Below are 17686 nucleotides of genomic sequence, written 5' to 3' on the forward strand. Positions count from 1 at the left end.
CAGACACTGGGCACTGCGGCCGGGAGACTCCAGCCAACAGACAGGAGCAACAGGCTTGACAGAGACTTTACACCCAATGCTGCAATACCCTCTATACCTCAGGGATTTCTTGTGGTCCATTTGCAACTTCAATTTTACACTCTGAGCTCATGAATCGTGGAGATGCAGAACAGGCAAGACATCAGGCTTCAAAAGCCACATGCCGAGGTCATTCTGGTCTCTGGGAAGTAACCAAGAATGCTCCACGCCGGCCAGCAACATGCTGAAGTCTCAAACAACCCCTCCGCCCAAAATTCAAAACACTTGAATAGACTCTATCTCCAAAAACCCAATTAGCATATGACAAGAAACTCACCCTCGTTAGTTATTATGGAAATGCAAATTAAAATCACAGTGAGATGCTATTTCACACTCACTAGACTCACAACACAAGAGAAGACTCTACACGTGGACATCACCAGATGGTCAACACCGAAATCAGACTGATAATATTCTTTGCAGCCAAAGATGGAGAAGCTCTGTACAGTCAGCAAAAACAAGACGGGGAGCTGACTGTGGCTCAGATCATGAACTCCTCATTGCCAAATTCAGACTTAAACTGAAGAAAGTAAGGAAAACCACTAGACCATTCAGGTATGACCTAAATCAAATCCCTTATGACTATACAGTGGAAGCGACAAATAGATTCAGGGGATTAGATCTGATAGACAGAGTGCCTGATGAACTATGGACGGAGGTTTGTGACATTGTACAGGAGAGAGGGATCAAGACCATCCCCAAGAAAAAGAAATGCAAAAAAGGCAAAATGGCTGTCTGAGAGGGCCTTACAAACAGCTGAGAAAAAAAGAGAAGCGAAAGGCGAAGGAGAAAAGGAAAGATATTCCCATCTGAATGCAGAGTTCCAAAGAATAGCAAGGAGAGATGAGAAAGCCTCCCTCTGTGATCATTGCAAAGAAATAGAGGAAAACAACAGAAGAGGAAAGACTTGAGATCTTTTCAAGAAAATTAGAGATACCAAGGGAATATTTCATGCAAAGATGGGCACAATAAAGGACAGAAATGGTTGGGACCTAACAGAAGCAGAAGATATTAAGAAGAGGTGGCAAGAATACACAGAACTGTACAAAAAAGATCTTCATGACCCAGATAATCACGATGGTGTGATCACTCACCTAGAGCCAGACATCCTGGAATGTGAAGTCAAGTGGGCCTTACTTAGGAAGCATCACTAAGAACAAAGCTAGTGTAGGTGATGGAATTCCAGTGGAGCTATTTCAAATGCTCAAAGATGATGCTGTGAACGTGCTGCACTCAATATGCCAGCAAATCTGGAAAACTCAGCAGTGGCCACAAGACTGGAAAAGGTCAGTTTTCACTCTAATCCCAAAGAAAGGCAATGCCAAAGAATGTTCAAACTACTGCACAATTGCACTCATCTCACACGCTAGCAAAGTAATGCTCAAAATTCTCCAAGCCAGGCTTCAACAGTACATGAACCGTGAACTTCCAGATATTCAAGCTGGATTTAGAAAAGACAGAGGAACCAGAGATCAAATTGCCAACATCTGTTGGATCATTGAAAAAGCAAGAGAATTCCAGAAAAACTTCTATTTCTGCTTTATTGACTATGCCAAAGCCTTTGACTGTGTGGATCACAATAAACTGTGGAAAATTCTGAAAGAGATGCGGATACCAGACCACCTGACCTGCGTCCTGAGAAATCTGTATGCAGGTCAAGAAGCAACAGTTAGAACTGGACATGAAACAACAGACTGCTTCCAAATTGGGAAAGGAGTACATCAAGGCTGTATATTGTCACCCTGCTTATTTAACTCATATGCAGAGTACATCATGAGAAACGCTGGGCTAGATGAAGCACAAGCTGGAATCAAGATTGCTGGGAGAAATATCAGTAACCTCAGATATGCAGATGACACCCCCTTATGGCAGAAAGTGAAGAAGAACTAAAGAGCCTCTTGATGAAAGTGAAAGAGGAGAGTGAAAAAGTTGGCTTAAAACTCAACAGTCAGAAAACTAAGATCGTGGTATCCGGTCCCATCACTTCATGGCAAATAGATGGGGAAACAATGGAAACAGTGTCAGACTTTATTCTTATGGGCTCCAAAATCACTGTAGATGGTGATTGCAGCCATTAAATTAAAAGACACTTGCTCCTTGGAAGCAAAACTATGACCAACCTAGACAGCATGTTAAAAGGCATAGACATTACTTTGCTGACAAAGGTCTGTCTAGTCAAAGCTATGGTTTTTCCAGCAGTCATGTATGCATGTGAGAGTTGGACTAGAAAGAAGGCTGAGAACTAAAGAATTGATGCTTTTGTACTGTGGTGTTGGAGAAGACTCTTGAGAGTCCCTTGGACTGCAAGGAGATCCAACCAGTCCATCCTAAAGATCAGTCCTGAATATTCATTGGGAGGACTGATGCTGAAGCTCCAGTATTTTATCCACTTGCTGTGAAGAGTTGACTCATTTGAAAAGACCTTGATGCTGGGAAAGATTGAGGGCAGGAGGAGGAGGGGACGACAGAGGATGAGATGGTTGGATGGCATCACCGACTCGATGGACATGGGTTTTGGGTGGACTCAGGGAGTTGGTGATGGACAGGGAGGCCTGGTGTGCTGCGATTCATGGGGTCGCAAAGAGTCGGACACGACTAAGCGACTGAACTGAACTGAACTGTGAAGATCTGACTCACTGGAAAAGACCCTGAAGCTGGGAAGGATTGAAGGCAAAATGAGAAGGGGGTGGCAGAGGATGAGATGTTTAGATAGCATCACCGACTCAATGGACATGAATTTGAGCAAACTCCAGGAGACAGTGGAGGACAGAGGAGCCTGGTGTGCTGCAGGCCATAGGACCATAAAGAGTCAGACGTGATTTAGCAACTACACAAAGACAACAAAAGACTATTCACTTCAACTAAATGAATGATGTTGGCCATGAAGGAAAACACATCTAATTCAGAGTTGGTGCTGCATGTTCTCAGTAAGTAATACATTCTTGTATTCAGGAGATTATAAATACATCTTAGACCAAGAGATAGGTCAATTACATTTTGATTTGATATCTATAAATAGTGGCTCCCATGATAGTCATATTTTTATATACATTTATTACATCACTACATTCAATAATACTATAATACAGTAATACTATAACACTAATTTTATAGATAACTTATTTTTTTCTGACAACCTTTTCTGAGTTTACTGTGATTTTTAAAATCCTCAAGGTGACTTTGGCAACAGTATCTTAAATTATAACCTGAAAACACACAGTACTGTATATACCCTTATTAACACCTACTGGTTTGTCTTTGTACAGTGAATGACACAAAACATTGGCTTTGGTATAAATAAATACAGAATAGCATTCTAAATCTAAACCAATTCCATGACAGACAAAAGTACTTTAAAAACATTTTTAATTGAAATGGAAATTTGAAGTTATCTGCAGGCTTTACCTACTGAGCCAAGGGTTAATTCACTCCCATTCTCCACCTCCTGAGTTCTATACCACCTGTATCTAAAAGGGTAAACATATCACCTAAGATAAGATACAAGGATTCAGTTTAAATAGCCCTTTGTCATCACATTGTCTCTCCAATAATCTACATGTTTAAACATGACCAAATCAGGACAAACTAGGACTGTATGAGATAGTGGACTATCCTTGGTAAACATAATGCCAAGATTGAAAGAACTCAATAAATTGCAGATTTGTTATTTTACAACCACTAGTGGTAAAGAACCCGCCTGCCAATGCAGGAGACATAAAAGATGCTGGTTCGATCCCTGGGTCAGGAAAGCACCCTGGAGAAGGAAACAGCAACGCAGTCCAGTATGCTTGCCTGGAGAATCCCATGGACAGAGGAGCCTGCAAGGCTACAGTCCATAGGGTGGCAAAGAGTTGGACACAACTGAAGCGACTTAGCATGTTGTTTTTACTGTGACCATCATTTGCTGATGATATACTGTCATTTGACTTATGGGAATTCAATTTTATGCGACACTACATTTAATGCCGCACTTCCATTTTGAAGGACTGGTTTGGTTTTTAGGGCCTCGGGAGCAGCCACACGCTGTGACACGAAGTCCTCCACATGTGCACCCTTCAGCTGTGTGGCTAGCAGGGATGGAGACGAAATCCTTCTCTCAGAACAGGGACATAACAATTGCATGTGTCACTTGCATTGTTTTCAATGAAATCTTTGGCTTTTAAAAGTGCTCTTTCATTTTTCCCTCTCATTAAAGTTTAAATGCACAAACGCTCAGTCTTATACATCTGCTTTGTTTGTGAGTGCGCTCCTAGGCACAGCAGAGATAACCGTCGTTACGAAAGCTAAGACTGCAGGTAGCCATGTTATAGCATCCGTCGGGCACTCGTGACGTCATTCACGTATTCAGCTGACTGAGCACCAAGCGAGGGCCCCACACCAGCCCAGCCGTGTCCCCTTAGGGTGCTGACTGGACTGTGGCACCTTCAGCTGCTCCTCCTTTCAAGGTCATCAATACCAAAGTCTTCCCAAAGAGACATCGCTTCATCTAAGAACAAAACAGTTAAGTCAGAACTTTTCTGAAGACTCTCTTATGCTGAATAACGTTCGGAAAACAGTTTTACGCAATGAAAAGCGAGGGCTCAAGTGTCAGAAGACCTCGGCTTTGCTCCCAGGCCTGCCACCTTTCTGCGCTGAGTGATCTGGGCAACTTATCCAATTTAAACCTCAACTTTTCTGCACAGTTTTGCTGTGAAGAAGAAACAGGACAGCTTCCACAGGAGACCTGAAATGGCATCTGGGGGCCCGCGCCTGGGGCCGTGCCTGGGGGCCGCGCCTGGGGGCCGCGCCTGCTCTTCTCAGGCTCCTGAAGACTGACTTCAGTGTCTGATCACAAAAGCCCCTGCACAGAAGCCGTGCCCTCTGTCTTTCCTGTCCTTCTTTCAAAGAATACTGCGTTCAGCTCCCACGAGCAGTTCAGTCACCTTTCAGTCATAAGAAATATGAAATCTTAACCAGATATCCAGTTTGGCAAGTATCCCACTGGAAGATATTTAAATCTCAGAAGTCAAAGAAAAGAAAGACATAAAGGAGTGAGTTAAGACAAAGGAAGTTTTAAGAAGGAATTAGATTAAGAAAGCCAAAGGTTTCTTTTGTATAGGCACAGCTTACATATGTGGGCTTCCCAGGTGGTAAAGAACCTGCCTGCCAGTGTAGAGACTCAAGAGACTCAGGTTCAGTCCCTGGGCTGGGAGGATCCCCTGGAGGAGGACATGGCACCCACTCCAGCATTCTTGCCTGGAGAATCGCATGGACAGAGGAGCCTGGCGGGCTACGGCCCATGGGGTCACAAAGAGTCGGACACGACTGAGTGACTGACCGCATACACACACAAATTACATATGTAGAGTCTCAAGAAATAAAAATGGCTAAATGACATATAGTTTATATTCCAGAGAGAGGAATGAATTGATTCTTCTCTATACTTTAATGGGACAATCTCTATATAAAATGCAAAATTCATTTGCTACATATGCAAACTGTTCTTTGTTAATTCAAAAAACAAACAACAACAATAAACAAGAAAGCTCCTAAGGTCTGGGAAAAATATATGAAAGACAAGGAAAGAAAATCAAGAACAGGGATTGGTATCTCTAATCTTGAGGTCATTCCAATTTTTCATTTCTCCAATCCCAATCTCCAGTCTCCAGTCCACACAAGACCTTTCCTTTATGCTAAATGTTGTACATACATAATTTAACAGATTTTGTCCTTTGCTCCTTGAGAATACATATTTCTTAAGATGTACACACCACCATTGTTGGCAACTACACAGATTTGGAACTAACATTACTGCCTAGTAGTTGAGGACTAGCTGGCTGAATTGCTCCTGGAGAAGGTTACCGTCTAATCGGGAAACGGTAAGAAGAGACGAGGCGCACCGTGCTCTCCCAGCACCTACTACGCTCGTCGGGCTCCCACCCCAGCTACAGCTGAACACCGACAACTTCCAATTCATGCAGCTTACACTTTCTGGGACTGTCCAAGCACTCCCTTTTGCCCTGGTCGAATTCTCCAGGGGCTTGACCTGGCTTGGCTCCAACCGTGACATAAAACAGAAGGAAAAGGAGAAACAGCCAGAAAGCTGCAGCAAATACAAGGCGGCCCTGTTGTCTAGGGAAGTGCGGGCGTTAGGAGCGCTGAACTCACAATGGCGACACCTGGTAAAGGGGACAGATCCCTGCTCAGTGCAGCTTTCACCTTTCAGAAAGCAGGAGGGGCTATCACGCAGCGCATCTACCAAAAGGGTAAAGTGACATAGTTCAGAGACATTCTGTGGAGGATAATATGGCTACATTTTTCCCATTAGAAATTATTAGGGTGATTTTATCAAAGGAAGAAAATTTTTAAAGCTGATTATCTGAAGGAAGGAGAATTGGCTTCTCTTCCACTCACACATATATTCTAAGGATGAATCTAAAAACTTCTCAACTTAAGCCCCATAAGTTCCGTTGAATAGAGAAGACATTTTAAGCTACTTTTCTAGTTGGAGGGAGGAAGATCACTTACTTTCATCCAGCCTTGAAATATTTGCTGACAGATGACATAACACAACAGACATCATGGAATAGCAATTCACACTGAATCCAGCAGTGTGACAAGAAAGTAAGACGGTGGGGTTAAGGAGTGGAGAGGGGAAAGAAAGTGGGGACATCAACTGTTTCCTAGATTGCAACTCATCAGGAATTTTAACAAGTTTTAGAATTCGGAAGAGTCAAGAAGCTTTGGGAATTGCCTGGGGCTCCAGTAGTAAGGCTTCCCTTGTAGCTCACTTGATAAAGAATCTGCCTGCAGGAGACCTGGGCTTGAACCCTGGATCCAGAAGATCCCCTGCAGAAGGAAATGGCAACCCCTCCAGTATTCTTGCCTGGAGAATCCCACGGATAGGAGAGCCTGGCAGGCTACTGTCCATGGGGTCACAAGAGTCGGACATGACTGAGCAACTAAACCACCACCCGTGGTCAGGGTCCCACACTCCCATGGCGGGAGGCGCAGGTTCGATGCCTGGAGGGGAAACTAAAGGTCGCACAGGCCTTGTATTACAGCCACAGCGGTGGGCGGTGCTTAAACAGGGGAATAAGGATGCTGACTATTACAATGGCAAAGAAAAAAGGCCAGCAAAGGATGAGGCTGAGGGGGACAGGACTGAAAGTGCAAGGTAGTGTCAAACTACAAGGTCCTCAAGGTCACCTTCCAGAGAGAGGACCCTCGCAAGCTGTGATCAGCATCCTTACCCTCAGGACATGCCGGGGCTTCCCTGGTGGTCAGTGGTAAAGACTCCACCTGCCAGTACAGGAGACACGGGTTTGATCCCTGGTCTGGGAAGATCCCACACGCCTCGGGGTGACTAAGCCCGTGTGCCACAGCTACTGAGCCCAAGAGGTGCACCACCAAAGCCCACGCACTCCAGAGTCAAAGAAAAGCCCGTCCGCCACAGCCAGAGAAAAGACCACACAGCAGTGAAGACCCAGCCCAGACAAACATAAATAAATAAAACTATTTTTAAGGACATTCCACAGCAGCAGGGGCGGGCATGGAGTGCCACCTCCTGGGTGCACAGTCATGGGTGGAGAGTCTTTCTGGGCTCAGGGATGTCCCGCCACCTTACCACTGGCTCCATCCCTCCTGCTTTCTCTTTCAGAGCCTACAGAACCTGTACTTCCTTCTGGAAGGACCACTCAGCGCTCATAGGCACTGTTTAAGAGCAGCAACAAACCCCAAGGAGTAGGATGTGGTAGATCTAGTCCCTAGACTTAGTGTTTCTAGAAGGCAAACCAATTCTGCCTGCGAAGACGCTGCATCTTCCCTTCCAACACAAGCTTTCAGCTGTCTCCGTGCCCTGGGTTGGATCCACTTCCGCTGGATCACGGTCCTACCGAGTCCAAGCACTTCATGTCACTCAGTATGCTGCACATTAAAAAAAACTGTCAAGATTAACAAATAGGAATATTATGCTGTTTAAATCATGTGTCTGTTGGAAAATATGAGTTGAGCATTAATTACAACAGAAGATGAAACCTATTCATTAAAGAAAATCTAGACTACACTTAAAGCCATAACAACCCACCTCAAACCATCCTAAAGGGACGCAGGAGTTGAAAGCTCTGCTTTTCTAAGCAGCACAGCCCTTGATTCGAGAAGGTCAAGCAGTTGTGTTCAAGTGTTTACACCACACGGGGCCAGTAGGTGCCTGGGATACAAACCTCTTCAAGAGGCAGTAACAACAGTGAATCAGAGAACTAACATAATTACCTGAGTCCCGACAACATTTAGAAGGGGATATGAAAGCAGGAAATTGATTTTAGGGCATAAAGTTCTACAAACTGACATTACTAAAACAAAACACTTCACATACGCCAGGTTAGAACCCAATGACACTCATTTAATTGACGGAAGAGAGGCCAGGAGCTGGAAAAGGGGAAACGAGGATGGAAGCATCTCCAGTAAGAGAGCGGGAAAGAGGCAAACGCAGGCCGCGTGCTGTGACTGTGCGGGTTTCTGCTGCTGCTCTGGCTGGCTGCCAGACAAGTGAAGGTGATCAACAGATGGAAGGTCAAGTTACATTTTGTTCTTCTCTGTGCACCTTTAAATAATAGCTGGGTACCTTCCAAAGCCTAGAACCTTGTACTGCTAGTGATAAAATTCAGAACAAAGCACATGTTTTTCAAAGATGAGGTTGTTTTTCAGAGACTAATTCATGTCACAAGTGCAGAGAGGTCTGAAGACAAATTTACTTTGGCAAATGGAACACTTCACATACAAAATTCAACAAAAGATATCTGCAAGTCTATTCCAGATCTTTTGGAATTATTGACATAAGTCCAAGGGCCTTTAGTATTGATTTTTTACAGTATGTATTCATTACAGAGTACATATAAGATATTGTTTAGGACCAGCAGTGGATGAGGCCATTAAACCTATTAATCTCCACCCATCAAGGCATCTGATGATGAGGATATATTGATGATAAGAGTAACCATCAGCCAACATTTACAAAGTGATACACCGTGCCAGGTCCTGTGCTAAGCACATGGCATGATTATATCATTCAGTTCTCAAAGCAGCAGAGAGAGCTATTACAATTACTCATAGTTTACAGATGAGATTACACGAGGTCAACCTGCCCAAGGCCCCACAGTCATTAACCAGAAGATCCGAGAAAGAAACACTAAGTCTAAGGACCCCGTCGGTTATTCTCCTCACTAGACTGTCCCCCTCCCACAGTAACCCAGTGAGCGCGGGATGAGCTCACAAACCCAGGGACACAGCCTGCTTCTCCTCGCTTGCTCCTGTCTCCAGGTAACAGAGGACAGTTTGGCTGAACATGCTTCCTACAAAATGCTTCGCCAGGGTAAAACGCTGATTACCCTGAACTGCTTATTAAAAGGGCCGACCGAGGGCCTGGTAAACACCCTTCTTCCTACAGATGGCTCCGGGTTGAACGCTGGTTCACTCTTGACTAAGTGTCTTAATTTCCCTGAACTTCAGCTTTATTCTGCCACAGAGACGAGCCATGGGAGTAGCGAAACTGCAGAGGTCAGCGGTGCATTAGAGCCTCCAGCGCCCAGAGGTGCGCAGTCAGCCACCCACAGGCCTCCAGGGAGGGCCCACCGGTTCAGGGTCCCAAGGACACCTTTCCCAGGTGGGACCCCTTTCAGACTTCCCCTATGTGTGTGTGTCTGGAGGAAACTCTGAGCGGTCTGCAGGAACAGGAGCATCCTACCTACACCAAATAAACTCAGCATGGCCAACACCATACACAAGGACATCCAGTGTGACGCCGGAGGCATCACAGTAAATACCACCCTGGAACCACTGCGCGCGAAGGCCCACCAGAACTATGCCCAGATGGCATCGCCTCACCGTGCTGGGGAAGGCTACCATGCACCCTGTTACATAACCTGTACAGTAATTTATGAGGTGTTCCAGACTGGAGAGACTAGGACCCTTGTAGGAGGAGGAAACAGATGTTCAGAAAAGGAGGGTGTCAGCGGTGAGATTTAGTAGCTAAAAAAAAACCCCCAAAAACCTGTCTCCATATATTTTCTTTTTTTCCTTAATATATACGTTTTATTGAAGGATAGTCGACTTACATCGTTTCAGGTACACAAGGTGATTCAGTTACACATACACACAGATATTGTTTTTCAGATTTTTTCCATTATAGGTTATTACAAGATGCTGACTATGGTTCCACGTGCGGTAGTTCCCAGTAATATTTGTTGCTTGTTTCATATCTATTTCATTTTTAAAGTAGAAATCTAGCATCCTATTCATATATTTTCTATATTATTTATATTTCTACTCACTTTTTCTTAAAAAAAAAAGGAAGATAGAAAATATAGGAATAATTTCACCTGTTTTTAACCAATAAACTTTATGTACTAGAATAATTTCAGTTTTATACAGAAAAAGCTGTAACGATAGTATGGACATTTCTCCTATACTTTTCACCCAGTACCCCTTGATGTTAAGACAAACGCGGTACAGGGGTCAAAAAAACTAAGACGTTACCATCAGGACACCCACCTGCTTTAAATCTAACTTAGAGCTTCCAGGAACTCCCTGTGTGGACACAGGAAGCAAGCTGTTCTTTGGAAGCCCATGTTTCGGAGGGAAGGTCACTCAGTTACTTAATGAAAAAGACGTTTGTCCTGTGGCTGACAAGGCCAGCTGCTTGTCCAAATCCAGTCTCCCTCTCTTCGTCCTTCATTATTTGCACAGGGCGGGAGTGCCGGCCACAGCAGCAGGGTCCACTGATTGCCTTCCGGGAAAGGGCACCACGTGACAGCGATCCGGCCCTGGCGCTGCAGGTAGAACTCTCCGGGGAAGTGACCCTCCCTAAATAAAAGGAAACCGTCCCCCACCCCCTGCCCCGCCTGCTGTGTTCAAGCAGGCATTGCTACATTTTCTCCTATTTGTAGTAAAACACAGTTCTGTTATTATTCCAAACTCAGGTCTGGAGACTGAAATCAAAGGCTTAAAAAAACAACACTTTCTGTTTTTCTACAGCCCACACCTTATAACAAACTATGCTGGAGTCAGGAGCCAAGGGTGATTAGACAGCAAGTCTTACAGGCAGAAGATAACGCCTTCCCACTCGGCTCTGATTCCCTGGTGACACAGCTGCTTATGGACAGTCCCTGGGTCTCACTGTTTCCATCTGTGGAAAAGAAGTTACAGTAACTTCTTTAATCCAAAGCAAGTGCAATTAATACACATATGGGAAGCCATAGCTCTCTTGAAGACAGGACTGCAAATGATGCCCACACATGAATAGATAATATTGTTCTGCTGTCAACAAAAACCCAAAGAATCCCACAACAAAAGACAGAGACGTTAAGAAAATGCTCCTGAATTTTGGGTCGTATCCTGGATAAGCCTGTTCTGAGCCAAAAGAGAACTACCGAGATCAGACAGAGTCCAAATGATTGCAGTCAACAATTTCTGAGCTGTGCAAATATTTCATCAAAGGAAATATTAAAAAAAAAATCAGAGGAGAAAGAAAACATGACTATGAATCCACTGTGCTAAATAGAGAAACGTGATTTCCGTTCCAGAAACCTGTGTGGCTGGCGCCCCGGTTTATTCAGGTGTCCAAACTGGCACGACAAAGTAGAGATACCAAGGTGCTTCCTCAACACAAATTTTCAGGCATTTCAACCATTGAGGTTCTCTGAGCTAAGGGGCTGAAAAATGAAATGCGCTCACCAAGACACCACCAACACTTGTGCTGGTTTCAAAAAGGTCTAGAGGGCTTCCCTGGTAGGTCAGCGGTAAAGAATTGCCTGCCACTGCAGGAGACACAGGTTTGAACCTTGATCTGGGAAGCCTTCATGTGCCGAAAAGTAACTAAGCCCATGCACAACTCTTAAGGCCATGCTCTAAAGCCAGGGGCTTCTCTGGTGACTCAGACGGTAAGGAATCCGCCTGCAGTGCAGGAGACCTGGGTTCACTCCCTGGGTCAGGAAGATCCCCTGGAGGAGGGCATGGCTACCCACTCCAGTCTTCTTGCCTGGAGAATCCCGTGGACGGAGGAGCCTGGTGGACTACAGTCCATGGGGTCCATGACCGAGTGACCAAGCAGAGCGAGAAAGAAAGCCTGAGTCCAGGCGCCCTGGAGCCTGTGCTCTGCAGGAAGAGAAGGGACTAGGCACGGCACCAAAGCTCCTGCCAACCCCGACTAGAGAAAAGCCCATGACGCTTCAGAGACCCAGCACAGCCAGAAATAAATACATAAAGTGATTAAAAAACAAAAAAGGGTTAGATCTGTGTTCCCCATCAGCTGAGAAGCACTTGAAATGCAGTGAATCTGAATTGAGATGAGCTGCGCACATAAAATACAGCCTGGATTTTGAAGATTAACTATTTAAAAAAAAAGAAGGTAAGACAGCTGATTGCTACTTTTCATGCTGATTGTATTTTGAAATAACATTCTGGAGATCGTGTGTTAAGATACATTGCTAAGGGTAATTTTACCTATTTCTACTTTTTTTCGCAGAGGCGATTTGGAAAGTTTAAATCACAAACATGGATTGCATTTGTGGCAATCCAGTCTTGAGGCTGGTATCTCACAGGCACAGATCAGCTATCAGCTCAGGAGTCCATCCCTTACGTGCAGCGCTTGGAGAGGCGTTGTCCTAGAAGGTGACCCTGATCCTGAGCTCCTGACAGTCAAGTGGTCAAGAGCTGTTGTCATTGCTGTCCGGTGAGGTTTTCTTCCCCCTCACACTATCCGCCCCAATACTGTTTGATTCATTTTGATGAGGAAGTACACTTTGTTCCCACTTGATAGGAACCCCTGCTTCAGGCTGTGTGCTCAACAACCATGGAAAGGGCTTCAGTGACAGGAGCGGTTTTGCCAGCAGCCAAAACCAACACACTCAGCCCTGCTCCCGGGCCTGCTGGCTTCGGTGGTTTCTCACTGGACTGAAACCTAGGCGCCAGCTGAGGCAGCGGCTCCAGGAAAATGGGGAGCATGGAGACCCCGATGTGAGGGCTTTCCTCGGGGGGTGGACAGAAGAGGGGGTGGGCGCCAAGAAAGAGAAGGGGAGCTTCTCAGAACAAAGCCAGACAAGATGCCAAAGACTTCAAAATGTCACATCAATTTTAAAACAAACATGTTTACAAAAAGTCATTCTCTAAATTAGACTAAAATTGGTTCAGTTCAGTTCAGTCGTTCAGTCGTGTCCGACTCTTTGCGACCCCATGAATTGCAGCACGCCAGGACTCTCTGTCCATCACCAACTCCCGGAGTCCACCCAAACCCATGTCCATCGAGTCGATGATGCCATCCAACCATCTCATCCTCTGTCATCCCCTTCTCCTCTCACCCCCAATCCTACCCAGCATTAGGGTCTTTTCCAATGAGTCAACCCTTCGCATGAGGTGGCCAAAGTATTGGAGTTTCAGCTTCAACATCAGTCCTTCCAATGAACACCCAGGATTGATCTCTTTTAGGATGGATTGATTGGATCTCCTTGCAGTCCAAGGGACTCTCAAGAGTCTTCTCCAACACCACAGTTCAAAAGCATCAATTCTTCAGCGCTCAGCTTTCTTCACCGTCCAGCTCTCACATCCATACATGACCACTGGAAAAACCATAGCCTTGACTAGACGGACTTTTGTTGGCAAAGTAATGTCTCTGCTTTTAAATATGCTATCTAGGTTGGCCATAACCGTCCTTCCAAGGAGTAAGTGTCTTTTAATTTCATGGCTGCAGTCACCATCAGCAGTGATTCTGGAGCCCAAAAAAATAAAGTCTGACACTGTTTCCACTGTTTCCCCATCTATTTCCCATGAAGTGATGGGACCAGATGCCATGAGCTTAGTTTTCTGAATGTTGAGCTTTAAGCCAACTTTTTCACTCTCCTCTTTCACCTTCATCAAGAAGCTCTTTAGTTCTTCTTCACTTTCTGCCGTAAGGGTGGTGTCATCCGCATATCTGAGGTTATTGATATTTCTCCCGGCAATCTTGATTCCAGCTTGTGTTTCTTCCAGCCCAGCATTTCTCATGATGTACTCTGCATATAAGTTAAATAAGCAGGGTGACAATATACAGCCTTGACGTACTCCTTTTCCTATTTGGAACCAGTCTGTTGTTCCATGTCCAGTTCTAACTAAAATTATGTCCAGTTCTAACTAAAATTATGAATATTAATAAACATGTTTTCTCAACTGTAATAAGAATGTGTGTGCCTGTGTGTGTAATTCTTAAATTTTAACTTAATACTCTCACAGCCACAATGATCAGTTTACGTATGGCCAGTTTTTTTAATTGAATTATATAGTTGATTTATAATATTGTGTAAGTTTCAGGTATACAGCAAAGTGATTCAGGGATACATATTTTTTTCAGATTCTTTTCCATTATAGGTTATTATTAAGATAGTGAATATGGCTTCCTGTTCTATACAGATAACTTGATTGCTTATCTATTTTATATATGCATGCATGCATACTCAGTCACTAGTCAGGTCTGACTCTGCATGGGCTGTAGCCTTCCAGGCCCCTGCCCTTGGGATTTCCCAGGTAAGAATACTGGAGTGGGCTGCCATTTCCTCCTCCATTTTACACACAGTGGTGGGCATCTATTAATCCCGTACTCTCAGTTTATCCTTCACCCCCCCCACCTCTCCTCCTTTTGGTAACCACAAGTCTGTTCTCTATATCTGTGAATCTATTTCTGTTTCGTAAATAATTTCATTTGTACTATTTTTTGAATTATAAGTGATGTCACATAGTATTGGTCTTTGACTTACTTCACCTAGTATGATAATCTCTGGGTCCATCCATCTTGCTCTAAGTGGCAATATTTCAATCTTTTTTTACGGCTGAGTAATATTCCATTATGCATACACCACCTCGTCTTTATCTGCACATCTGTTAACAGGCATGTAGGTTGTTTCTATGTCTTGGCTATTATAAACAGTGCTGCAATGAACATCTGTGTACTTGTATCTCTTCAAATGAGAGTTTTCATCTTTTCTGGAATTTTGCTCAGGAGTGGGATCACTGGATCATCTGCTAACTCTTTTTTCCTTTTTTTGGCAGCTCTCTGCATCTTGTGGGATTGAACCTGGGCTATGGCAGTGAACGCACAGCATCCTAACCACCAGGCCACCAAGGAACTCCCTAGCTTTAGTCTTTGCAGGAGCTGCACACTGCCCTCCGCAGCGGCTGCACCGACTCACACCCCCGCCAGCAGTGCAGGAGCGCTCCCTTTTCTCCACACCCTCTCCAGCTTTTGTTGTTTGTAGACTTTTTGGTGATGGCCATTCTGACCAGCGGGAGTTGACACTTCACCGTGGTTTAACATACAGTCAGTTTTATACCTAGTAATCACTCCATGGCATCAACAGACTGGAGTTTGTTTTTCCATTCCTGGTGGAAGAGGGGAGAAGGAGGAGGCAGATAGAAAGAGGGAGCATTTCCAAAGAACTACAGGCCAGAACACAAGACAACCCAGACGCAGCCTGAGACGGGTGTATCAGCTAAGAAAAGCTGAGTTACAGCGAGCCGCTGAGAATCTAGAGCCGTGAGCGGCGGGTGGAGACTTCCGAGAGGAGGAACCAGGAGACGCCGCTGTGTGGCCAAGAGAAACGGCTGTGGGAATACTCAGCACAACAGCCCGGGGAGAGCCTGGGTCCCCCACGAGCATCCCTGCCCTTCCTCTCCAGCCTCTCGCTGAGAAAGGAGCTTCCTGACGACTGAAACAGGGTCAGAGCCAGCAAGGCCTCTGTGAGGGGAAGAAGGACACAGGCGCTCTGTTCCTCCGTGAGAACCTTGACTTCCTGCCCCACCCGCAGCCTCCCCTTGAGGGCTGCGGTCAAATTCACGTCCATCAGTAACCAGGACTGACCACTCACTGCCTCTCGCCCAGGAGAGGGAAAGAGTTAGCATCATCAGCTGTCTGAGCCATCCATTCCATCTAGGAGATCCCGCTAAGCTGCTCCTTTAATAAACTTGGTGCCGCAGCCCCCACGGCCCTCCAAAAATGACCAGAGAAACCCCTCTGAGTCCTTAAATTATATAAAGGACAGAGAACATACGGCTGAGGACTTAGGGGAGACTGCACGCCTTCACCCACTTCATCTGCGCAGAGACAGTGTGCTGCTGTAAAAGAGTTGCATTTGGGCGAACTGAGGCCCACGTACTTGCAGCGGCCACTGGCCCACAAGCTGTCAGAAGCAAAGTTAAGAGTTAGCAGCGGCCCAGGCTTCAGAGCCAAACACAGTCTGTACGTAGAGGATCAGTTTCTGGACATCTGACAAAAGCTATACAGATGTCACCTAAGGAGAGAAATGTGTACGGTCATGACACTCTTCACAAAAGACCTCTGTTCTTTGTGCATAACTCCCTTCTTCTGGAAGATTACGTGAGATGAGGCATCTCTCACTTCCTTCATTCTTTCTAAAAGTCAACGCTTAGTGCAGCTACAGACCTGTTGTCCTTTAACAAAACCAACACTATACTGTGTGCCAAAGGCTTGGCCTGTGACTTTACCAAGGAGCCTTGTTCCCTTATGTTGGCATTGCAACAGCATGCTGGCTGTGCCAGTTTTCCTTCTGCCTTGGATTCGGCTGTAATAAAAAGTAAAACAGAGCCACAGCCTATCAGAGGGGACACAGCAGGAAAATGCCCAGAAATTGTAAATTGAGAAAGGAAAAATTTTAATAGTAAATAACAGCTACTGATAAAGATAATGCTTTAATTACTGAAGTAGTGATGAAGCATTAATTATTGAAAGCAGATTGAGAAAATATTCTACCCAATTTTTATTTTCTTCTATTCAGAGTTTAATATTTAGGAGTTAAGAATGATTATACTCATTGCAAATGACTCAACATTGTCATCTAAAGCAACAGGGATAATAAGATCCAGTGAACTGATTTGGGGGACGATTAGATGAACTAATAGCAATAAAGGTCAGCCTGCCTGTTGCGTCCAGTTGCCCAGCACTCACTTCCTGTGGTAACAGAACTTCCAAAATAACTTTCGGTTTTTTGGTGGAATAATGTCCCACCACCATTGGTGCGGCCGTCAGAGGGCCCTGCCCGTGCAGGGTGCAGCTGTGGGCCCGTGACCCGGTCTCAGCCAGTCAGAGCTGTCCTCCACAAGCAGCCTCCAGACAGCGGGAGGGCAGAGGCAGGAAACAGCTGGCCTCCAGCTGTGCGGGCCCCCTGCATCGCAGGCTCCTGGCAACTGGACCCCCAAGATTAGCTCTGCTTCTTCTCCAGGCGGCCTGGCTTTTCCGTGTTTCAACCATCAGCTAGTTCTGCCATGTATCTGAAGCAAGTGATGACTGCGCCTGCTTATAATAGTCAGGGAACTCTACCTGGGATGAGCACCCAGCACTGGGCCAGCAACTCCTCAAAAAGCGGTCACTACTGTATTCATTCATTCAATGCATGTTTTACTGAGTAGCTAATATATAAATGCCAAGCCGTGCACGGGGAATGCAGAGACAAGAAAACAGACCCTCTGTCCTCAAAGCTCCTGCATTCTAGCTAAGAGGAAAGAAAGACGAAGGTGCTGGCTACCAACCATAAAGGAAGAGTCTTCCCTTGCTGGTGGCAAGGAGTTACAAAAGCAAAAGTAAGACAGTGTG

At 45.2% G+C, this 17686-nt stretch overlaps 1 protein-coding gene across 2 annotated transcripts in view; it reads right to left on the reverse strand.

Annotated features, from left to right (window-relative positions):
- DEPTOR (DEP domain containing MTOR interacting protein) overlaps window positions 1–17686 on the reverse strand; it is a 153947-nt gene that overhangs the window by 53924 nt on the left and 82337 nt on the right. The gene's annotated exons all lie outside the window — the stretch shown is intronic.

The sequence above is a fragment of the Giraffa tippelskirchi genome, chromosome 6 (assembly GCF_054371585.1).
Source record: "Giraffa tippelskirchi isolate mGirTip1 chromosome 6, T2T-mGirTip1v1.2.pri, whole genome shotgun sequence".
Classification (NCBI taxonomy): Eukaryota; Metazoa; Chordata; class Mammalia; order Artiodactyla; family Giraffidae; genus Giraffa; species Giraffa tippelskirchi.